General features: G+C 38.6%; 2 long non-coding RNA genes across 2 annotated transcripts in view; one reads left to right on the plus strand and one right to left on the minus strand.

Annotated features, from left to right (window-relative positions):
• LOC135322475 (uncharacterized) overlaps positions 1–25,915 on the plus strand; it is a 289,411-nt gene that overhangs the window by 228,717 nt on the left and 34,779 nt on the right. The gene's annotated exons all lie outside the window — the stretch shown is intronic.
• On the minus strand, positions 15,209–18,957 carry LOC116156371 (uncharacterized). Its single transcript, XR_004140131.2, has 3 exons — positions 18,821–18,957; positions 15,725–15,886; positions 15,209–15,414 (listed from the first exon to the last, which is right to left on the minus strand). It is a non-coding gene; the product is annotated as an uncharacterized LOC116156371 (long non-coding RNA).

Below are 25,915 nucleotides of genomic sequence, written 5' to 3' on the forward strand. Positions count from 1 at the left end.
GTGTTTCGATTGTGTTGTTCACTCACTGCAGTTTCTCTGCTGTGAAACTGATCTGTGAACAAAATGTGATAGTTCAGTAGGAAGGCAGCAACAATGACACTGATTATAATTGAATCCGATGACGTTTATTCTCTTTGGAAATCCAGCATCCTCTGATAAAGGAGGGCGAATTAAGCAAGATCTGACTGTATCAGCCTCAGCTCTTTTTTGGGTTGTCTGGGACCCAGTCTGACAGAGATTATTGCAATTAAAAAATAAAAACTAAAGAGATAGCTTAAGACTCTTCTATAGAAACAGGGTTTGGAATGGCTTGATTAACCAGAAAAGTATTGTTCTGTCTAAGCACTGAGCAGGTCTCTTCATCAGGTATTCAGTTTTTAAAAAATTAATCAACTTAATTTTTTTTTTTTAGAACAGTTTTAGTTGTATGGCAAAACTGAGCAGAAAGTACAGAGAATTTCCTATGGAGTCCCCACCTGGACACACGTGCAGCCTCCCCAAAGATCACTCACTAGAGTGGCTGAATCTGCACTGACCCATCATTATCACCCAAAGTCCGCAGTTTAGAGTTCATTCTTGGCGTTGTAAGTTCTGAGAGTTTGGGCAAATCTATAATGACATACATCCACCATTGCAGTATCGTACAGAATGGTCTCACTGCCGAAAATCCTCTGTGTCCTGCCTTTCCAGTCCTCCCTCTCCCTCACTCCCTGACAACTACTGATCTTTTACTGTCATCATAGTTTTGCCTTTTTCATTGGGTCATATAGTTGGAATCATACAGTGTATAGTCTTTTTAGCTTGTCTACTTTCACTTAGTAATTCTCATTTAAGTTTTCACAGCTCAATAGCTCATTTCTTTTTAGTGCTGAATAATATTCTATTATCTAGATGCAGGGATTTAATTTCAAGTAAAGGATTCTGCTGAAACCGAAGAAACGGGAATGTGTTTTGTGCAACGTGGGGGAGAAAATGGACTTAAATAAACAGCTGTCTGCACCAGTGGTAGTTGAATGAATGAGACCTCACCATTTTTCTTGGTAAAGCAAAACTGAGTTTTCCACTGCAGAGAATTCTCCATCCTGGGAATTTCCTCATTGTCACAAGGGAATCCATTCCACTGGGTTCTCTACATTTTGGACTCTTATTTGTTAGTGAGGATGGAGCTTCCTGTCTGGTCACAGCACACTGGATTCTCTATACTGCTGGACTGAATTTTACGATGGAGAAAGAGCTTCCCGTTGAAAGAAAATTTCCGGAAGTCAGCCCCCATCACATGAGGAATTAACACGTCATTCATGGGGCGTCACATTCTGGCCTGCTGGGAGCTGTTTTGCCATAAACAGACAGTTGTGTCCTGGTCAAGTTGAGCTTATTTTTTTTTTTTTTGCTTTTGTTGTTAAAGGAAGCCTTTTCTTCTTTAGATTTAATAGTGAAAGAAGGAAAGCAGCTTCAGGTTAAAAGGCAGACAGAAGAGATGTTTAAAGTCAGTATGAGGATGTCAAGTTTTGGAGCCCTTAAAAGAATAAAAAAAAGATGTAAAATATTATATATATAAAAGATTATATAACCGTGGGGTGTAGGAAAGCAGATTAGGGAGACGGTCACCACTTTTCCAATCCTGCTGGATTTAGAACTGGATTTGAATGTTTTCCAGTTTGATGCTGGATGTCACGAGGAGACACATGGGTTTTGCAGTTTGTTCACGGTGTTTGTCAGCATTCAGCTGAGTACTGACATGGAAGAGCTGGTGCTGCTGACTCAATGCCATAAACATTTGACTCATCCTGACAGAGCCTCTTCTCGTGATGAAGGGCACCACCTGGCAGAGGGAGTGCTGGAGACTGATTTATAGTCCCTTCAGCATCGATACCAGGGAACTCTGGATTCCCTCGCATAGCCTGCCACCTTGGCAGTGCCAGAACGGGCATCACCCTTTGCCGTCCCATCACCCTCCACGCTGGCGTGCTTTTACCCTGATGTCCGACTCAGTGCCCCCTTTCCAAATTCTCAGCTCCTCAATTCTTCTGGTTTGTACTGAAGAAGACATTTCAGTTCAATGTTGATTTTTATTAGAAATTCCCAGAATAGATGCTGAAAAATTATCTTTATAAACATGAAGAGAATCAAGGGTCAGTAAACAGTCACATCGGATTAAGACGGATTAAGCCCTGACCATATGCCAGGCACTGGGTTAGGGACTGAGGATATATAGATGAGTAAGTCACAACCCCTAAGCTCGAGCAATTGGCAGTAAGTGTGGTGCAAAGTCATATAAGCAAATGCTGATAATATAACCTGATATGGGCAACACCATACATGTCAGCACTAGGGTGATTAACTTTGTATGGGGACCAGTTCAATGTGTGCGTCATGGAAGACTCCATTTGGTTCACTAGATGGACAAAAGGTGGTGAAGGGGGCATTCTGGGCAGAAAGAATTGCATGTCCAAGTCACAGATGTAGCGTATGTTATAGTAATTAACATTTATTGTTGCTGGAGTATAAAGATGGGAGGGGAAGGGTGGGACAGCTGAGTGGCTGGAGATTCAAGTAAAAGTCCTATTAGGAAGCAGCTTTTAGGCCATTAAGGAGCTTGTGTTTATCTCATAGGTAATGGGGAAGTATTAACGGATTTAATCAGAAGAGTGACTTGGTTGTCCTCATAATTTAGAGAGCTATTTGTGAACCTATAGGGGTGATTTAGAAGAGGACAAGATCGGACAGCGGGAGGCCAATTAGGAAACTATCATTCATCTTTCAGGTGAGAGATGGTACCTCCCATAACTGAGAAGATTGAAGACATGATGGAACAGACAGGGAAGACAGAGTTAGATGGGAAACGGACAGAATTTGGAGATATGGGTAAGGGAGGGGCGGAGAGGGAGGAATCTGGATGACTCCTAGAATTTTGTCATGGGGAAGTAGTCACTGCCACCCTGAGTCACAAGTGAGGGAGAGAATACATGGGGAGAAGCAGGATTTGTGAGTTGTGTGGTGGAGTGGTGATTGAGGAGGCATAAAAATAAATAATTTGGGGCTGGGCAGCTCTGCCTTTGGGGTGTCTATGGGACAGCAGGTAGAGGAGTCTAGTAGACAGTGGAGGTATGAGCATCTGGGCTCTAAGATCAGGCTGACATACTTCATAGGGACTCTCAGCTTTAGATGTTTTGTTCTTCAACAAAAAGATATGCTAGAACTTAGAAGCTGTGGTATTTACATGCAATGGAATTCTACGCAGCCATAGACAAGAATAAAACAATGCCATTTACAGCAACACGGATGGACCTGATCGTTATTCTAAGTGAAGTAAGCCAAAAAGAGAAAGAAAAATATCATATATCACTTATATGTAGAGTCTTAAAAAAATGACACAAATGAACTTATTTACAAAACAGAAACAGACTCACATGGAGAACAAACTTATGGTTACCAGGGGAAAGGAAAGGGGTGTGGAGGAATGAGTTGGGAGTTCAGGATTAGCAGATACTAACTACTATATATAAAATAGATAAACAGCAAGGTCCTTCTGTACAGCACAGGGAACTATATTCAATACCTTGTAATAGCTTATAATGAAAAAGAATATAAAAAGGAATATATATATATATATATATCTGAATCACTATGCTGTATACCAGAAATTAATCCAACATTGTAAACCAACTATACTTAGATTTAAAAAAAAAATGCCATCTTTAAAAAAAGAAAACAATATGTTTTTGCTACCCAGTTCCTAAAAAACAAACAAAAACTTGATGCTACTTGTTCAGCTTGGCAGGTTTCTGGCTCCTAAGATGTCTGTTACTCCAAATGACATTCAAACTTTTCATTTCACACAATAAATGCAACACTTGTCCTGTGTTATCTAATCTTCATGGCAGCTCACTGCAGGACATGTTTATAGTTCCGTTTTGAAGATGAACAAAGAGGCTGAGATGAGCTAGATGAATTGTCCGCTGACAAACAGGGCTGGAATTTGAACCTGACCCATCTCAGTGCCTATGCTCTTAACCACTCTCTTATATTGACACTTATTTCTCATGATTTATTTAAATACGTCAAAGAAATTTTTTTTGATATATTCAATAGCATTCCTTTAACATTCTATGGAGCTGAAAAAAATGAACAAAGGAATACAATTCAACACAGCCCTAGGGCTTTTTCATATCTCATTTAGTACAAGGGTCTGTCTGTAACATACTAGAAAAATTTCGTCATTTGCGCTGGTTCAAAATAATGTTTCCACTTCCATAAAAAAATCAGGAGCCTCATTTTGAGTTTCTTTAACTAGAAACATCTCCATTTGCCAACCTTACTGTGGGAGTTCCAAAGAGAGGCAGTGGATCGCACTTGTGAGAACATGAGCTGGGCGATCTGGAAGCCCTGCTTTTGGTCTGACTCTAGCTCTGTGCACCTTTAAGCAAATCACTTTGCTTTTCTGGGCCACAGTCCCTTCTCCATGAAATTAGAGGTTTACATTAGATCAGTAATTGCCAAGCTTTTTGAAGCTTCAGACTTCTTCCTTCTGATGACAGATAAAAGGAAGCCCGATATGACAGACAGATAAAGCACAAGATGCTTGGTTTAAAAAGAATGATAGTGTGTTAAGCCCCAACCCTCCCTCTTATAAGTTTCTGATTGTGATGATGCCCTGAGAAAGGGAAAAAATTAAAAACATCTTTAGGTCTCACATGAATTGTATATTCCATCTTTGATTACAAAATAACAACGAAAAATAGGCAATGGCGGACAGTGCTCCCAGGTGCTCCCAAGCTGGAAAAAAGAGAGAGAAATCCCAGATGTAGGAGGCATTGCAGCTTCTGGAGTCAAACAGAAGCCACACCCCGACTCTGCTACTAAGCCAGCTGTGAGGTCATGGAGCAAACTGGCCCGTCTACACCTCACTTTTCTCCTCTTTAAAATAGGGTTAAGAATTGGATCTATTTCATAGCAACATGGTGAAGAATGTGTAGGGTGAGCTTTATAAGATGGTCAGGTTAGCACCTGGCACATGATAAGGACTCAGTCACTGTTAACTGCTATTAGTGCTATTCATTTTAAATTATTATTAAAAGCATTCTAGTGCAGTGCTTGGCACACAGCGTTTGACAAATGGTCACTGATATGATGAAAGGATGACAATGACCATGACCGAAAAAGAAAAAAAATCAACTCCAGATTAAAGACCTAAATGGCAAAAGCAAACAAACAAAAATTTTAAATCTTGAGTAGAAATGTTAGGTAAATCTTTAGACCTTAATGTAGGGAAAGAGAGGTTGTAAACTTAAATGTCAAAAACAAAGCTTCAGAATCCTTACTAGAAAATCTTGGTGAATATATTTCAGACCTTAGGGTTGAGAAAAATGCTCAACATCGTCAGTGATCCAGGAAATGCAAATCAATATTTCACCTGGCAACACTTTTACACTCAATTGGCAAAAATGTTGAAATTTAATAATACCAAGGGTGGGAGAGGACTCAGGTTGTACATGTTGCTGGTGTAGTCGGTGGTGCGGCCACTTTGGAAAGCAGCTTGTTATTATCTCCTAAAGTTGAACATTCGCGGAGTCCCAGTGATTCATTTCCAGATAAAGGAAATACAAAGGATGACGATGTGTAGAGCCCCAATTATCTGTCTATAGGCCCCAAGGAAACTCCTCAGAGTCCAGCCTGAAAACCATTCAATTGGATGGTTGCTAATTGTCAGTGATTTTAATATTGCCTGATAGGACCTTGATCAAAGCTGTAGTGGAATTTTGTTTTCGAAAAGCTTTAGGTATCATCAACATACAATAAACTGTGCATATGTATGTGTGTACAATTTGATGAGTTTTATCTATATATACACTCATGAAAACATCACTACAATCCAGATAATGAACACATCCATCACCCTCAAAACTTTCCGGTGGCCCTCCCCATACTTTGCCACATCGCCAGGCAACCACTGACCTGTTTTTACCATCACAGGGTAGTTTGCATTTTTTAGAATTTTATATAAATGAATTAGTAGAGCATGTACTCTTTTTTATGTCTGGCCTCTCACACTCTGCATAATTATTTCAAGATTCATCCATGGAGTGTCTATCCATAGTTCCTTCCTTTTTTATTGCTGAGTGATATTGCATTTTATGAATATTTGCATAAAATTTGCATTCCTACCAGCAATGTACAAGAGTTGCAGGTCCTCTGTGTCCTTCAAGCACTTGCTATGGTCAGATGTGTTAATTTTAGTCATTCTGCCAGATTGTAGTGCTGTTTCATTGTGGTATTTGGCATTTCCATAGTGGCTAACGATGTAGAGCATCTTTTTGTGAGCTTATTTGCTACATACAAAACTTCTCTGGTGAAGTGTTTGTTCAAATAATGCTTATTTTTTAAAAAATAGGGTGCCTGTTTTACAATCAAATTTTGACAGTTATTTGTGTATTCTTGGTACAAGTCCTTTGTCAGATATATGATTTGCAATTTTTTTCCTATCCTGTGGCTTGTCTTTTCATTCTATTAACAATATCTTCAAAAGAACAGACATTAATTAATTTGGTGAAGTTGAATTTGTCAGTATTTCCTTCTATAAAGGTGCTTTTGGTGTTATAGCTAATGTATATATTTAATTTCCTTATAAATCCCGCTTCAGTGGCATCCCACAAATATTGATATGTTATGGACTCATCTTCATTCAGTTGACAATACTTTCTAATTTCCCTTTTGATTCCTTCTATAGCCCATGGGTTATTTAGAATTGTATTATTAAGTTTCCTAATAGTTGAAAATTTTCCGTATAATTTTATGTTATTGATTTCTAATTTAATTCCCTTCTGGTCAGAGAACATACTTTGTATGGATTAAAACCTCTTAATTGTTTTATGGCCCAGAATGTGACCTAGCTTGGAAAATTTTCCTATGTACTTGAGAAGAATTTATATTCTGCTGTTGTTTGGCGGAGCACTCTGTGTATGTCAGTTAGGTCAAGTTTGTTAACCATGTCTTCTGTAACCTTAGGATCTTCTGTCTACTTGTTTTTATCAATTGTCGAGAGATGTGTACTGAAATTTCCTTAATCATGACTCAGTTTCTCCCTACAGTTCTATCAGTTTTTGCTTCATGCTGAAGCTCTGTTATTAGGTTCTTAAATGTTTATGCACCTGTTGGTGGATTGGCCCCTTTATTATTGTAAAGCAACTTCTTTATCAGTAATACTCTTTGCTCTGAAATCTTTCGATTCTTGCTAGCATTTTCCAACCCTTTATTTGTAACTTGTTTATGTCTTTAAATTTAAAGTGAATTTCTTGTACAGGCATAAAATTGGGTCTTGCTTTTTATCTGATTTGATAGTCTCTGTTCTTTAATTAGGGTATTTAGACCATTTGCATTTAATGTGATTATTAATATGATTAGTTTTAAATCTATCTTCTAGTTGTTTGTCTCATCTCTTCTTTGTTTCCTTTGTCCTCTTTTTCTGCTATTTGAATTAACTAAATTTAAGTTTCTATTTTATCTCATATGCTGGCTTATTAGCTGTGACTGCATTTTTACAAAATTCAGTGGTTGTTTTTTGATTTACAGTGTACATTTTTAACTGATCACAGTCTATTTTCAAGTGCTATTAAACCACTGTATGAATTGTAAAAGAACCTTTCAATAGTGTACTTCCATTTATCCCTTTCCGACTTTGTGTTATTATTGGCATATGTGTTGATTTTATATATGTTATGTTGTTATTATTTTGGGGTAACCATCAATCGCCTTTTTAAGAGGTTTAAATAATAATAAAAACACCTTACATATTTATCATGTAGCTACCATTCCAAGTGGTCTTCATTCCTTTATATAGACCCATATTTCCACCTGTGTAGGTTTCCTCCTGCTGGAGGGACTTCCTTTAACATTTCTTGTAGTGTAGGTAGACAGGTGATAGTCTTTCTTATGTCTGAAAAAGTGTTTGTTTCACTTTTGTTTTTGAAAGTTATTTTCACAAAATTCCAAATTGATAATTTTTTCCTTTCAATCTTTAAAGATGTTGCTCTATTCTTTTCTCACTTGAACTAATTCTGATAAGAAATCCATCATCCTTATCTTTGTTCCTTTTTTATGTAATGTACCTTTTTAAATTTTTCTGTCTGCTTTTAAGATTTTCTCTTTATCCCTGGTGCTCTGCTGTGATGCATGTTGAGAACTTAGTGAACTGACCACTTTGGGTAAAGGAAACTGGGAGTACCCTATATATTGAGATATGTGCTATACAACTAAGCTTGCCCTAGATAGTCTGGCCAGGATCCCACCAGGAGGGCAGGAGCCCCAAGTCAGGAGACTGGTGGTACAGGATGAGCCTCATGACCAAGGGTAGGAGGACACTGAAGCTAGACATTCCCATGTTTCTGGCTTTATGACTCATTCCAGAACTCTGTGACTGAAGCATGGGTAGAAAGTGGTGTGGCTGAACCTAGGTAGGGAGGCATCAGGGATCCTACCAGAAGGGCTAGGAGATGCAGACCTCAAAATAACCCAGGTAAGATTAGAGTAAAATAATGGAAATTACAAAGGAGGTTATATCCTGAGGCTTTATCTCTTGAAAGTGAACATTTAGACATGTGTGTGTGTAGATTTGCCTAGTAGAACTCCATTACATTTCCAAAGATGCTCTTTCCAAATGGGCAAAAATAAAAAGCAGTTTGTACAAAATAATTATCTTATAAAATATTTTTTGAAAAAAATTTTAATATTACAAATTAATAATATTGTTAAGAGACAGTTTTGTGTTAGACATTTTGGAATTGTGTCAGGAAGTAGAACAGACCAAAAAAAAAAAAAAAAAAAAAAAAAAAAAAAAGAAAAACCCACCCCAAAGCAAAAACCAACTTTTACTGTTCTTATGCAGTCAAATTAAAAAATGCTTTTTACATTTTGCACTTGATATAATTTTGTTTTGACTTCTTATTGTTCACCTCTTTTTCTGTTTGGGCAAGTTCCTGCTGCCTGTGGCAATCTTTACAAACAGGGAACTCCGCTAAAAGCTTTTATTTAATCTGGTTAAATAAATTACTAATCATCTTTAAGCAGGGACAAGTCCAAAGTTACCACATGAAGGATAATTCATAATCATTTTTTTTAGCAACAACTTTCCCCTTTTCTTGCCAAACTAGTCAGCAGTCTGGCAGTTTGGTTTTTGCAATGAATCGGGATATATGTGCCAGGCCATTTGCACCATCTGCTACAGGAATGTCATAGGAGCGAGAACGGTGGACACCTGGTGGGTTGACGTTGAAATGTTAGCTGGATGGTAAACACCAGCTCCAGTGATGAGAGGCCAAGGAAGCATAAAACCTGGGAGGAGAAGTTGCTGGTAGCAGCAAAAGAAAGAGGTGTATCTGTTTCTAAACTGGGAAGAGTATATGTATACAGGTGTGTGTGTGTGTGTGTGTGTGTGTGTGTGTGTGTGTATGTATGTAGTTTCAACATTAGTTGACTTTTCAGGATCTTAAAGACGGGATGAGATTAAATTCTTGGGAAAGATTAAAGACCATCAGATAACATTATACATACAAGTTCTGGTAAAGTAATTTGATACCATTTGTAGAAAGAACATACATGTATTTATGTTGACTGTGGATAACTTCAATGATTTTTCCAACTGCCTCCTTTGGGAATAAAGCCATCACCATGGACTCAGAAAAACTCTTTTAATTTTCCTTATATGGTATTTGTCATCCAATATATTTAATTTTGGTTTCTTTTTTTTTTTTAAAGGAACTATTCAATATCCCCCCAATTTTTAAGGTAATTAAAGCATCTTGTGGTTGAAACCAATGGTGGCGGTTTTGAGTAACGCAAAACACCTGGACACGAGGGGCACAGACTTGTGAGTCATTTTCCAGTTTTGGGCTCTCGAGTTTGGTTTTCCCCAGTGACAGTTCCCTGTAAAAATGAAAGTAACTGTCTTTTGTGTGCATTTATCCAGCTCAAATGTGCACATCCATGATCAGGCACACACACAAACACACACAAACGTCTTTTCCTTCTCCTGGTGATGCACAAGGGGTAATGGTCATCATCTGTATCATGCTTGCTGGAGTTTAAGGTCAAAAAGTCAGTAGTAGTGGCAGCTTTCAAGGCTGGGTCCTCTACCCCCAAGGATCAGACATATTTTTCTCCACCATGTTGCATTATAAGATCTCCATACATTAGCTCCAACTTGTCCTATTACTGATGAGCAAAGTCAAGGGAGGTTCTATAGGAGGATGTAATTGACCTCACTGGCATCAATTTCAAAAGTTCATACCACACTCTAAGCATTTCTAACTTCCTGTAAGAGTAAAGTTACTGTAACAAATATAAATGTAAATCTTTTTTTTTTTTCTGGCTGCTGTGTAATTATAATTTTGGCTTACATCTAAAATTCTTATATCTACTTTTTCCATTTCTACTCTCTCCTCTCTCTCAAATTTGCATCCATTTTCTCTGTCCCTGTGTGAGCTCAGGCTCTTAGGAATTTTCCCACAGAACTTTGTAGCTTCCCAGTAGGTTCTCCTCCCTGGCCTCCTTGCAACGGCACACAAGATAGTTTACGATGTGACCGCTTATACCTTGCTTCCTCCCTGGCATCCTCAACTACCTGCCATTTGCTAGATGTTAGATGGACAGGACGGTTTTGTGTTCCTGGATGCTTTTCCCATCTCTGCTCCAAGCATCTTATCTGATCTGCCTGATGCGTTCACTCCTGAGACACAGCCCAAAAGCCTCCACTTTCATAAACCCTTCACGGATTGTTCCAGGCCTTCTCCTCCTTCTCTTTTAGCACCTTGATTATCCTAATTACTTTGCTCTAATTATTGTTTAATTCCCTATCAACCCTGCTGTGCTGTGAGCACTTTGAAGGCAGCCCCCAAATCAGTGCAGTGCTTGGCAGATAAAGGTGCTTAATGAGAATTTTTGAGTATGTTGTTCCTGAATGCCTTCTGAAACCTTCTGGAAGTATTGTTGGTGTTTGGGGAGAAGTATTATTATTGAGTATCTGTGGTGTGTCTTTAGGGGAGGTATTTGAACACAGCTGGGAGCTACTGAAAGGAACTTGACAAATTATCTACTTTATAAACATAACTAAATGCCTCGGAATTGGCAGTTTCTCAACTCTGGTGTGCAGGGGATCAGAGATGTAAATTGCCATATACATGCAGATGATTCCAGTCTAACTGCTGCCCAGAGAGCTCTTTGGACGGAATGCCATACCACGACCCCAGAACACCTATTAAACATGCCTACTTGTGTACCTCCCAGGACCCCCACATCCTCCCTACTCCCCACCACTGCAAAGAAGAATGAGTGGTACCTGGATGCCGAAGCAACAACCTGGGAATTATTCAGAACACTTACTCTCCCACATCCAACAGTCACCAACTCCCGCTAACTCTCCCTCCTTAATAATATTGCAAATCTGTCCTCTTTGCTCCACTGTCATGGTCACCTCACCTCCCCATCCCCAGTGGTCCCCATTTTGTTCTCCCTGGGTAACTGAAAACAGCTCTGGTTTGTTTGGTCTCTTTTCATCACCTGTTTTCTGCAGTGCAGTTGAGTGATTTTTTTTTTTTTTCTGAAAAACATCTGATCATGCATTGGTCCTAAAGCTGTCTGTGGCTTTCCATCAGTTTTCAGAGTAGACCCTTTGTGATGTGGGAACTGCTTCTGCTTCTAGCTGAGCTCTACTCACTGCCCCCCCACCCCCGTACAACCCTGTACTTTGGTCACACTGAATTCCTTGTTTTTTCCCCCAAAAGTGACTTTTTTTTTGCCTTTAGGTTTTTGAACATACTGTTCTCTTTCTGGAACTTCCCACCTACCTCCTCTTTCCCACCTTCAACTTCCTACTCATCCTTCAGTCCTTCACTTAAACATTATCTCTTTTGGAAGAATTTCTTTATTCTCCACAACTGAGTTAACTGCTACTCCCAAGTGTCCCACGAACACATCTGTTATGATTCTTACCGTCAGCATGGTGGTGATCTGATTTGTGTTTGTCTCTCTCACTAGACCGTGAATTCCATTGGTACAAGGCTAGGTCTTATTCATGATCATAATCCTGGCTTCTAACACTGTGTCTGGACACAGAAGTAGCTCAATAAGTATCTGTTGACTAACCAAGTAATTGTCAGTACATAACCACATAAATACATTAGGCAATTTGCAAATACTTTGAAGATCTACTCCGACAAAGCTCTTCCAAACTAATGCAATATTGACATTTGTTTTAACCCAGATACTTTGAGCATTTAAAAATACTCACCTACTTCATTCAGATCTTTATCTGTTTGCTTATGAAGGGTGAGAGAGTCAGTCCCTTCTAATTAGGAGTGAAAAGGGTCTGGTGTGTGTGTAGCCTGAACCGCAGTATGTAGAAAGGGCAGGTATCACCTTGGCCACTGCCAACTAAAATAATGGTAAAGGGGAAGTGAAGCTAGACCAGAGTTCATCTGTCTTCTTCATGGGTCAGGCAAATTATGAATTTAAGACAAAGGAGATCAGTTAGGTAGAAAACATTTGACCTTGAGTAATAAAAAGTCTGAGAAAAGCTTGTGTAGATGGAGAAATGGTATTAACCGCCTTGCCCTACGTTACTGTAGAGGGCAGAATTAATGAATGATTTCCAATCCCTACATGGATGACCTTGTTTAAAAGGTGTTGAAAGTCAGCTATCACTGTCTACACTGATCTCCTTTGCTTAGGTTCAAGTTTAGGTTCAACTCATGAAACGTCTCTAGAAATACCAACGAGACTAGTTAAAGAAGGAAGACACAGAGGCACGTGCACACACACGTGTACATTAAATTTGAACTACTAGCAACCGTCTACTGTATGGATAATTTTTTTAAGTTCAAAAAAATTAAATAAGCTATTTGAAAAAAAATCATACTCACAGTAGACTTAAAGGGAAACATCAATACTTATTTATGTATTTATTTATTTAATTGAAGTATAGTCGGTTTACAACATTGTGCCAGATGTTTATAATCCTAGAATTTGCTGATATTTTGATAGTGGGTAACAAAGATCTTGATAGTGGTAAATCTTTCAGAAAATAATCAGTGTTCTGTTTGAGGATGATTTTTGTCAACCAGCTTAGTGACTTGTTATTTCCTGTGTACATTGCTTGTCACTTATACCATGACTTATTCAGTACTCTTGGTTCATTCATTCAGTATTTATTGAAAACAGAAGTACCAGGTAACTCCTGGTGAATAAAGTGGCCTAAAATGGAGATGCTGCTTATGACTAGATTCACAGGATAGAAACAATTATAGAAATAATTACAATTTAATAGGGTGTCTAGAGGGACTAATTATTTTTTTTAATTTTTTTATTGAGTTATTGTCATTTTACAATGTTATGTCAAATTCCAGTGTAGAGCACAGTTTTTCAGTTATACATGAACATACATATATTCATTGTCACAATTTTTTTTTTGCTGTGAGCTACCACAAGATCTTGTATATATTTCCCTGTGCTATACAGTATAATCTTGTTTATGCATTCTGCATATGCCTGTCAGTATCTACAAATTTTGAAATCCCAGTCTGTCCCTTCCCACTCTCTGCCCCCTTGGCAACCACAAGTTTGTATTCTATGTCTATGAGTCTGTTTCTGTTTGGTATTTATGTTCCTTTTTTTTTTTTTTTTTTTTTTTTTTTTTTTGGTTTCCACATATGAGCAATCTCATATGGTATTTTTCTCTCTCTTTCTGGCTTACTTCACTTAGAATGACATTCTCCAGGGACATCCATGTTGCTGCAAATGGCATTATGTTGTCATTTTTATGGCTAAATAGTATTCCATTGTATAAATATACCACATCTTCTTTATCCAGTCATCCATTGATGGACATTTAGGCTGTGTCCATGTCTTGGTTATTGTAAATAGTGCTGCTATGAACATTGGGGTGCAGGTGTCTTTTTGAAGTAGGGTTCCTTCTGGATATATGCCCAGGAGCAGGATTACTAGGTCATATGGTAAGTCTATTTCTAGTCTTTTGAGGAATCTCCATACTGTTTTCCACAGTGGCTGCACCAAACTACATTCCCACCAGCAGTGTAGGAGGGTTCCCTTTTCTCCACAGTAGAGGGACTAATTCTGCTTGGAAGAGAGAAGGAAGGTTTCAGGAGGGCTGAAGTGCCCTTTGACTTGTGTAGACTTCTTCCAGGAGTTTTCCAGGCTTTTGTTGAAAAGATTGCAGAATAAGTAGTAGGATGGGGCTTGAGGAAGACATTCTAGCCATCAAAAATTGTACGGGAAAGAAAATAAAGGTGCACAGGATGTTAGGGAAAGGGTGGTGTTTTGAAGGGGCAGTTGAAGAAGATGTTTGGGGAGGGAGTGACAAGCTGAAACTACAAAAGTGAACTGTTTTAAATACTGAAAAATATGGTAAAATAACTTCAAGACATTACCATATTTTGTTTATTTCTCAGACACTTATATTAACCTTTTAACTCAATCAAAATTTGATATGTAAGTATGTACACATACTCAAAAAGAGAAATAGTTCTACTAGACTTAACTACAAAATATTATTCATTCATTCATTCATTCATCAAACAGTAAAGATTGCTCCCCGTATATGCCAGATGCTCTACTAGATATTAATACTGCCTCATTTTTAAAATTGAAGTAGAGACAGTTTATAATGTGTCAATTTCTGGTGTATAACATAATATTTTAGTCATACATATACATACATATATTTGTTTTGTTTTTCTTTCTCATTATAGATTACTACAAGATATTGAATATAATTCCCTGTGCTTTACAGTAGAAATTTGTTTAGCTATTTTATATATTCTAGTTAATATTTGCAAATCTTGAACTCCTAATTTATCCCTTCCCACCCACTCTCCCCTTGGTAACCATAAGATTGTTTACTATGTCTGTGTGTTTTGCAGAAAAGTTCACTAGTGTCTTCTTTTTTCTTTTTTTGAATTCCACATATGAATGATGTCATACAGTATTTTTCTTTTTCTTTCTGTCTTACTTCACTTAGAATGACGATCTCCAGGTCCATCCATGTTGCTGCAAATGACATTATTTTATTCTTTTTTGTGGCTGAGTAGTATTCCATTATATAAATATACCACAACTTCTTTATCCAGTCGTCTGTCGATGGACATTTATTTTAAACAAACACAGCAGTCTTCTTTCCCTCCCTACATCATGTACTAGATTCTTATTCCACAGGGACAACATTTTAAATTATTTTCATTGTTCCTTTTGGTGTTTCCCTTTGTGTTTCTAAATAACAGGGTTAGATTGCCATTTGATATTATCCATTGAATTCTTGCTATTTGTAGTTAAATCATCATTTTTCCATCTCTCTGCACTCTTCTCCTTTGCTCTTTTGTTCTTTTTCTTCTTTCTCTCTGTCGTGTCTTGCTTCAGAAAGGAACAAATATCCATAAGAAAACAAACTAATGTAAAAACAAAGTTGGATGAGGAAAGTTGTCAAAGGGAAGAAAGGTAGGAAAGACTGTGAACATCACAAGTGAGATATTACACAAATAAATGTCACAGCTCATTGGGAACACTTGCTAGAATTGGGCCATAAATTTCGATCTAAGGTTCCCAGCTGATACATAAAAAGGTTTCACAATTGGTTACTTGGTTCATGGTGTCCTTAAGATAAAAACAAATTTGTTATTCAAGAGGAATGAACATTTCCTAGAACTGTGACTAAGACATTTACCTGGAAACATAGTGAATGTTCTCAATAACCTTTGACTATAAACCCAACAGTGCATTTCATAGGACTCTTCCTCCAGGTGTCTGCATGGCCCTCTCCCTCACTTCACTGCAGCTTCTTTTCAGTTGTCACCTTCTCAGACAGTGGCCACATCTACAATGGTACCTGTAAAGGAATGAGAATCCTCTTACACCTCCTTTCTCTGATTTATTTTTCTACTCACCAGCTGACATTTTCACTGGTTTGTTTACTGTTTATCTCCTTTGGACTGTAAGCTTCATGAGAGCTGGGACATCGTTTGTTCATATCTTCCAAGTGCCTAGGACAGTGGATGGCACACAGTGGTGTCAGTACATAGTTTTGAATAAATGAATGGCTAAAACATCTTCAGTAGTCTCTAGGGGCTTTAAGATTGTTTTTGTTGAAAAGGATCTTGTTTGAGGTAAAGCATGACTAGCCAGTTCCTACAACACTGGAGTCAGTTGGCTTTCTGTACCAGGTTAATATGGTAGGCTCAGACTTGGTGGTCAGCCAAAGAAGGACTATTCTCAAGTGAGGAGAGTGACACCTGTCCTGTTTTATATACAGAAAGGATTGGAGGCCATGCCACTTCCTGAGGAAGGGAAGGAGTTACAGGTTATCAAGTTATAAATCAATGGGGCAAGATTGGTTCTCAAAGGAGGTTCCCCTTAGCAGACTCTTAAATGAGGACCTGATAGGAGTGCCCTGGGATGAGAGTGTGTAGACAGAGGCATGGCTGCTATGATTGAGCCATCCTTTGGACACTCATTTCTTTCCGTTTCTTCCTTAAGAAAACATTTAGGGAAACCATACTCCACTAAGTTCCTAAAACTTTCTGAGGGAAACTTGTGCCCATTGTATGGAGGTGAGATCGCCCTTTTCCTGTCCTAGGTCTTTCCAACTTAAGTCATGATTAAAAAAAAAAAAAAAAAAAAAAAGGCAATCTCCAGCAGAAGCGCATCAGAGCCACATTTTTAAAAAGTTCTGCTTTTGATAACTTCCACTTTGGCCAGCTTATCCCATCTTTTATGATAAAGGAAAGAAAAGGTGCTACCCTGCATCTGCTGAGAAGGGGGATGACCAGTCTGGAATTAAGTGCATGTGATTTTGTAAGTGGTGCAGATAACCTGGTCCCAGGCTATCTGCTTTACTTTCTCTCATGAGGAGTTTCAAAGTCATCTGCCTGCCCTCGAGGGCCTGGCCCAGGGGCAATTTTTGTTAACCCCTCCAGTTATCATTTCTCCTTGGCTTGTATAATATTGACCATCTTTACCAAAAATTCATAGTCTATCTTTGTCAGAGGTCATGGACTTGAAAACACACTTTCTCTTTTCATTGTGAAGTTATTTATTTTTAGTATTTTGACTCAGTCTTACGAAGACTAGAGGACCCATTAGGGGCACCAGAAAGGCAGATTTTGGGGAGCAGGAGGTCCAGGAGGTTAGAGGATGGAGGGGAGGTTGAGAGGGAAGTGCCCAAACTCCCCCAGTTATGGTGATTGGGTCCTTTACACACCATCCCTTGTTGTTAATTATAAGAATATGTTAAAACTAGGAAACAATATAAAAGAAAAAAAATGAAGGCAAATCTAAAAAATGAAAAGGGACAGTTGGTTAAGCAGAGGTTAAAATTTTAAAAGCGATTATAAGGTAAGAAAAATTAACCTAACAGAGAATGAAGTGGAAGCTAAAATAGAAGATTTAAAATCCCCACAAAGGTAAAAGGTTAAGAGTTTAAAAATACAAAACACATGAGATTTAAAAATAAAAGCTAAAATACGATAAGCCAATGAGCTAAAAGGTTAAAGCATGACTAAAAGCTATAATGGTCTAGGCTAAGGCCAAAGCCCATGAGCTGGAAAGCTAGAAACATCATTTCTTGGGATTAAGGTTAGGGGACAGGAAATCAGAACAAAGAAGGCAAAAGAAGGCAAACTTAAGAATTAAAATTAAATGAAAATTTGAGAATAAAGTGGATGAGGGGAACCATTACTTAAAAAAATTAATCAGCAGGAAAACAAAAAAAAAGAACTGGTTAGAGGAAGTGGAGTATGTGGCCAAATTCTCAGGGCAGCCTGGCCTTCCCCGTGGGACAGAGGGGCTGGGTGGGGGCTGCCCTGATTGTGTCTTTGGACGTAGGGTCCTGGGACAGAAGGCAGAAGGTGTCAACCCCCCAGCTCCCACCTCCCCCCCGCCATCCCAGACAGCTGGGGAGAGGCCAACACCAGGATGAGCCGGTCTGGCCCCTGGAGACACCACGGGAAAGCACCCCCTTCCCCACCTTTTGAAGATTCCCTGTCACTTGCCCTCTGTGTTCTGTCCCCACTGCCACCCCCCAGCTCTGGCCTCCAGCAGCTCCTCTGTGATATTTGAGTTGGCTCCTGCCCCAGGTTTTTCTCCTTCCAAGCTCTCCCCACATTGCAACCAGACTAATCTGCAAACACCATGTTGGTCATGGAATTACATGGCATGAAAACCTTCCTGTGCTTATCATTTTAATTATTAAACTTCTGAAAGGCCTGGCAAAATCTGACTTATTAACTAGTGTTCTCCAAAGAAGTTAAGAGATCGTCTATGTTTGCACTTAAAATTCAACTCTGTCTCCTGCATTATTTATGCTACCCCCCCAGGATATCTGGAGGCTAAGTATTTGGAAGTTCAAAGTTGGATCAGGAGATTTAGAATGATTTCAGAAAAAAAAAAAAAAGGAATTCTTAATTCCATTTTGGAAATGTCAAAGTTAATTGGTATTTTGTTTCAGCTTTTGGTTTCCAGAGAAATTAGACAGACAGTGAAAGAGACAGACAGAAAGGTGGAAAAAGGGAGAGAGAGAGAAAGAAAGAAAAGAACAAGGAAACTAGAATTTCTGTTTTATGAAGTACTTCTGGGAAAACTCGGTGTCTGGTCTACCCGGAATTAAGCTGGGGCTCTTAGCTCTCCCTTAGAATGACTGTTTCTCCTGAGTTTAAGGATATATTATCTTGAAAAATATTTCTTGAATATTTCTCTACTGAAAATAATGAAAATTTAGCTTCTCTCAGTGTTGGAGGGGGAAAAAGATTTGGGAAAGAAAACTCACCCTATTTAAGATGATTCCAATGAGTTTTCTGCCAGAACACCCGATACTGCTGGAAAGAGGGATCTGCCACAAATTGCTGTCTGGGAGCTGTGCCTGCCTCCTTCACAGGAGAGCGATGTAGAGGAACCCCACTCCAAATAAACAGGGCTTTTATATTAAAAAAAAAAGATTCTAATTAGAACTATTATGATAGCACTAATTCATATTAAAGTTCTATTTTTTCTCTGCAAGGGCACCTGAGAGCAGATGCAGGGTAAATTCTGGTCACTAGTACATTTGGCCTTCCTAAAACCATTTTTATATCTCTATAATTAAACTTTCAAGCAATATTGTAAATTTGCCGAAGGGCCTGGGAGCACTCTAGGTTTGGTGCTAAGCCTGACATTTCTATTTTCTCATGTTGATTTTTGCTTTCCTTTTAATTTTTACGTGGGTTGGAGTATGTCCAGAGCCTTTTATAAGCCGCATCTATCTGCACTTGCCATATCCACATTTAGAACTCTTTTCTCTCTCCTTGGTGAATTAAAGCAGCATGAGAAATGAAACTGAATTTTGGGAAATGGAAGATGTGTGGAGCTTAAAGTGAGGCACTTAAAGCCAACCTCAAATTAGATTATTCCAACTTAATATTAGTTTTAGACATAAAAAAAATACTTGGGTGACTTGTGTCCTCTATTTTAATGCAGTCATCTGGCTCCAGCTGACAGCAGGAACAGAAGTTCCCATAAATTGTGAGAAAGGCAGACTTCGCTATACTTCTCAAAAGTCTCCAGGATGTAAAGGAAATCTAGAAGACGGGATCTAAAATTTCCTGCCTTCTGCTTTTTGAGTTACCCTAGTCTTAGTCTGAGGTTTGGCTTATTCAATAGTTCATCATATTTTTAAATCTGTTATGGACTGAATACGAATACGTCACCACCCCGCCCCCAAGTCATATGTTGACGCCTTAACCTGCCCCCCAGTCCTGCCCCAAGTGTGGCTGTATCTGAAGTAAGGAAGTGATTAAGTTTAAATGAGGCCATAAGGATGAGGGCTTGATCCAACAGGATTAGCATCCTTATAAGAGGAGGCACCAGACAGCTCCCCCAGCTCCCACCACCCCTCCCACTGCCCACGTGCCAAGGGAAGGCCATACGAGGGCACAGGGAGAAGGCAGCTGCCTACAGGCCGTGCCGAGGGAGGGCACTTACCAGAAACCAAATTGGCCAAACCCTTCGTCTTGGACTTACCAATTATGGTATTTGGTTGTGGCGACCTGAGAAGACATATGGTATTCCTGTTAGTACTGAAAATAAAAGAAGAGACATTAGTTCCAAAAGGGAGATTGGTTACAAAAGAAGGTCAGGCACCTTGTTTGTCTTGTTTAACAACTGTATCCCTAAACCTGGAGGAGGCCTAGCTCATGGCAGGTACCTGGTGTTTATTTTGTCAAGTGAATGAAGGGAGGGATAATGAACGAGTAGATAAAACATCTCAGCTCCTCATGATGGCCAAACCGGTCACTGAGGTGGGTTACCAAAGGCAGTACTGTGTTTCCACCCTTAACGTTTTTTTTAATGCGTACCTGTCTTGTTTATTTCTGATGGTTTTAGGGCGGTCCCCACTAAAGGCCATCCTATTTTTTTTTTTAACCCCAGATTTTATATGGATTTCACTAGGATTTTCATTACCTTTTTCTCTTCCTTGCCAGGATTCAATTCAGGATTCCACATGGCACTTAGCTGTCATGTCTCCCCAGCCTCCTTTGATCTATGATTGTTTCCCAGTTTCTTTATCTTGTTCTTCAACACCCTGAGGAGTACTGGCAAACCGGCCTATGTAGTGTCCCCCCGTCTGGATGTGTCTCTTAGTTTTCTCACATGTATACTGAGGTTATGGGTTTTGGGAAAGAACACAGAGGTGAAATGCCCTTTTCATCACATGATATGAGAAGGCACATGGGGGAGAAGGGGTAGAGCTCAGCGGTAGAGCGTGTGCTTAGCATGCATGAGGTCCTGGGTTCAATCCCCAGCACCTCCATTAAAGAAAAAAAATAGAATAAAATTATTTTTTAAAAAAGAAGGTATATGATAGCCACAAGGAATCATAAGTGAAAAACCGAAGTTATTTGTACCAAATTATCATGATTATGTAACACTTCTATAGTATTTGCAACAATAATACTTCATACCTTCTGACTGGTCATAGAAGAGCTCAATCTTGTCTCCTAAATTCAGAAATGAAAACTGCTTCCTTTCCACCAGTGTTGTAGAAAGTAAGATGATATGTGTATCTTTGTGTGTGGTCTTATATGTAATTAATATTATCTTCATTTTTCTCTTTTTTTAGGGTTTTTAAAAAATTTATTATCATTTATTTTATTTTTAAGCTTTTTGGGGGTAATTAGGTTTATTTATTTATTTAAAAATTTATGTAATGGAGGTACTGGAGATTGGACCCAGTACCTCATACATGCCAGGCACTCGCTCTACCACTGAGCTCTATACCCCACCCTGAATATTATCTTTATAGCAAATCTTTTCCCCTATCAGAAGAACCACAGTGAAATAGGCTGGGTGAATAAGAAAGGAGGGGTTTTTTTCTCCAAGGTTCTTGGTTCATATCTGAGATCCAGATAGGCACTTTGACAGCAGAAAGCGCAACTTAGCTCTCCCAGTGTTCATGCATTAGGCACCTTGTAAAATACAATTTATTTAATGTCCTGCCAGCCATACCACCCTCAAGTGTGATGTCATCAACACATTAAATAAAGACGTTTGGGACCTCCAGAGAATGAGTTTTGGCAGGTAACCCGAAAGGTAGTCTTGAAGCAGTAGCGTGGTCTCCCTTGGGTTCCACCTGAGTGATGCGCTGGTAAGTAAATGCAGGGCAGGGCTCTGTGAGCTGATGTGCAGAAATTAAGAGCCGTAAAACCAAGTCAGACCACTTCGTTCTAAAAAGATTGAGATGTTTCCTTGGCCTTGTATTTTGTGGGAACATTTATATTGGAACTTATCCAACGCTGAGTCAAATTAGGGTGAGTAAAGTAGCCTGTGGGGGATGGCGTGCTTGTCCAGAAGGGGTCGTTCCCTTGGCCAGGCTTGGGCATGTGAATGGACACTTTGCTCCCAACAAGGTCTTTAAGTTACTCAGCTTCACTCTTGAATTGGGCCCATTGTGTCTCATTAAAGTCTTGAAATTTTACTGGCTATTCATTCTTGACTTTCTGTCTTGGGATATTATTGAATGCATTCACGATCATGTTGCAATCAAGAAGAGCCTGTGACTCAGATAGTGAGATGTAAGTGCCGATAGGTAGTAAGGAAAATTTCTGGATTAAAGTTATTTTGACCAGGAATGTTGACTTGAACTATGATTTCAAAAAGATAATTTTTAAAAATGTCTTCTTCTAGTTCAATAACTCTTTTTGAGTGCCTATTATAGGCAAATCATTATGTTAGATCTAAAAGGGTATAAAGAGAAATAAGTAATGGCCCTGCCTTCCCTTAATAAATTGTTGGACAAAGATCAAATCTGTACTCTACCGATAATCAAATCTAGAATATTCAATCAAATAAAAATAGAATAAAAACATAGCAGTAAATTTTATGAAGCTGTTTACTTTGTTAAGATGGATAGCGATATGTAAGTTGGATGGAGATTTCATTTTATTAAGATGTTCCTGGGTGATGTGGCTTGTAGTTGGTCACCCACAAGCATTTCCAAATCTCACAGATAAAACTTCGCACTTGCCTGTGGGATTTTGTTGTGGGGATATTCTCTCAGCAAACGAGGAATCAACCTTAGACCTTTCAGTTGTGTAACTTGGCAGTGCTCAGTACTGCACCCACATTCTTTGGCAGAAAGAGGCTCCCAAGAATTCTGGGTTCCTAACCTCTTAAGTTTTCTTGTCATCAACCACACCTGTAGTCACCGCCTTCATTCCTTAAGCATTCCACTAAACTGAGTACAAACAGTTAATCTACTCAACACAAAGTCTTAATTTTCAGAACATTAAATGATGCCATAAATATTGGGAGGCTCGCCGAGAAAAGAACATGGAAAAGTGTTACAGTGACTTTTGTCATTTGTTAATTCTGACATGTCTTTCCTAATCTGTGGGTCTAAGTAAGTTCGAGTTTGGAATGCACTGCCCAGCAAAGAGATCCCGTCTCTGGTTTCCAGGGATGACATTGTCTCCCAAGGTAGCTATACTTTTTTCTTTGCTTATTCTTTATTTGTTTGGAGACAGACAGACTGTGAGGGCTTGGGAATTTTTCTTATTTTCATATATTCTCAGCAATGCATTTAAAATAATTGTATTTTATGCAGCATTTAGGTTTTTACTGTTGAAGAGCTTTTTGAAATAGCTACTTTATCATACTCTTCAAAGCGTAAGCTCTCTCTGGAAACTAGAGAGAAAGGAAATGGAATAAATGCATATGATTTTATCTCATTCCTTTCAGTTTTATCTCATGCTTTACCCATAAACCACTCTTTGCAATGAATGAATGAGGTACAGCAGTCTGTTCATGGATATTATTAGAACACACAGAATTTGTTAGGTTCTCACTTAAAAAAATTATTTATTTATTTTTTTAATGGAGGTACTGGGGATTGAACCCAAGACCTTGTGTGTGCTAAGAGCATGCTCTACCACTGAGACATACCACTCCCCTTGTTAGGTCCTCTTTTATATTTTCTGCTGCACCGTCTCCCTCATCACTCCCCCCCCGCCCCCCGCCACAGCTGAGTTATTCCTGTGGAAATAGGAGATGTGAAACTGTGACCTGGTCTTCTCCCAAAAGAGCAACAGAAAATCAGGTCTCTCCTGCCCATTCTCTAGGCAGACTTATCTGATGGACTTGGCCTCATGTGAGAACTTGGAAGAAAGTTTCTTGGTGGAACATGAGTTGGTATACCATTGCTAGGGTCAGGGACAGAATTGGAGTATGGTCAGAATAGCCAGAGGGTCAGTTAAGGTACAGGAGTAATGGTGATGAGGTTGGCGATGAGGTTGGTATTGGCAAAAAAAAAAAACAAAAAAAACCTTGTATCAGTGCGTAGATCTGTCAGGCATTGTTTTTCACATTTTATATATTTAAACCATGTAAAGCTTATCACAACTCTGTGAGGGAGGTAGCCTGATTTTCTCCATTTCATTTTGCTTTTACACCTTGTCTGAGGTCATACAGACAGCAAGGAGAGGATCCTGGCCTTGAGTCCCTCTTCTGAGTCTCCACGCTGCATCTCATGAATCCCTTGAGATGTCTAACTCTGTGACCCACATTCTGAAGTCCACACGGTCACCTACTTAGATATCTGAAACGAGGAACATTTCAGTTCTGTATTCATTAGCAATACATGATTCGTTACACTTAAGCTTTGTCATACATTTATACAGTCAATTAATAGTTTAGTTTTTTGTTTTAGAGGTAGGTGGTACATGATAGATCCAGTTGTGCCCTTTTTGTGTTTAAGACAAAAAGTTGGGAAATATACCAGCTGTAGACTTAACTAAACTCAGTTAAACTGTAATCTTCAGATCCCTTTCCATCATTTGTGTTTATCCGTTATCTGTCCCTCTGGTAGAAGAGCAAAGAAGAAAATGAGTTTTTTCCTTGCTTTTATATCTACTCTTGTTCAATTGAAACACTCAACAAACATTTCTTTTTCCTTTCAGTGTCCTTTATTTGCTAGTTGTTACATTAGGATCTGGGATAATAATGTTGAACAGGACAAACAAGATAACTGGGCTATGTGGTTTTAAAACCTGGTGGAGGTTATAGACAAGTAAATAAGAAATATAAACACAGTTGGATGAAACAGAAGCAATATCTCAGTCTTTTCTATGTACAGACACCTAGTTATCCTAAGATTTTGCTATTAAATTAAAGTCAAAATTTAAAAAAAGACCATTAATATAGATACAAGAAAAACTTAGGGGATAGGGTATAGCACAGTGGTAGAGTGCACACTTAGCATGCGTGAGGTCCAGGGTTCAATCCCCAGTCCCTCTATTAAATAAATAAATAAATAAATAAATAAAACTAATGATCTCTCCCCTCCCCCAAAAAAAATTTAAAGAAAAAAGAAAAACTTAAAGAAATTGTGACTGCTGATCTATTTGCAATGATGATTCTCTGGTATGGTGAGATTTTACATAATATAAAGCATTAATGGGGAGAAAGCTGTAATTTTAGCATCCCCAGGTATGTAATTGAAGAAGACGGCAGCAAATTGGAATAGCTCCAAATGAAATTCAGATTTTTTTTTTGAATAGATGAATGAAGAAAAGCAAAGTTGGCTACAGATCTCTGCTGTCTTACCCCATACTTGAGACACATTTGAACTAGTCTTGTAACTCACTTCATTTCATTCCTCATGAATTGATGATTGCCCTGCTAAGATCTCAGTGATTTTTTTTCAAGTTTTATTTTTCTTTGTGAAGAATTCAGTGACTCGTCTTTGTTCTGTTTTAGGAACAGCTGTTGCAAATCCAGTGTTGAGTTTATTTGAAACTAAGAGCTACCCGGTAGCATGTTAAGAGAAACAGCCTAGGTGATATTTCCCTGCAAATTCCTTTCAGAAAGGGCGAGTTTCTAAAAATTGACCTTTAATTACACTGAAATTAATGAGATAGGAGGGTTACAAGGATGGCAACAATTCTCCCGTTGAATGCGATGGACCAGTGTTCTATGTTTATGCTAATCCTAATGTATTTAACCCAAATATTTAGATACTTAAAGGCTACAAAAGAGAAAAAAAAGTTACTATTTGAACTGGAGGCCAGCTGGCTTATCTGGCTCTTGCCTAATGCTTTCCAAGTGAAGGGCCACTGCCCAGGCTCTATGAGTTTCTTTGACAAATTCCCAAGTCATGTCTGCCTACAAATCATATTAAAATAAATCTGAATGGTATAACACTCTGAGTCTTTGAGAGGAGCTGACTTTTCAGAACTAAGCAAACAACAAGCTACTACTAACACAACCGTTAAAAAGAAAACCACAAAACTACCACCAGATGCTACAAATCTTTGGGCCTCTTCATTCCCAGCTCGGAAGTTTTAACTGATTCAGGGAGAAGCATTTATGTAATGTTTGCAAAGTCTCCTGT

The sequence above is a fragment of the Camelus dromedarius genome, chromosome 11 (assembly GCF_036321535.1).
Source record: "Camelus dromedarius isolate mCamDro1 chromosome 11, mCamDro1.pat, whole genome shotgun sequence".
Taxonomy (NCBI): domain Eukaryota; kingdom Metazoa; phylum Chordata; class Mammalia; order Artiodactyla; family Camelidae; genus Camelus; species Camelus dromedarius.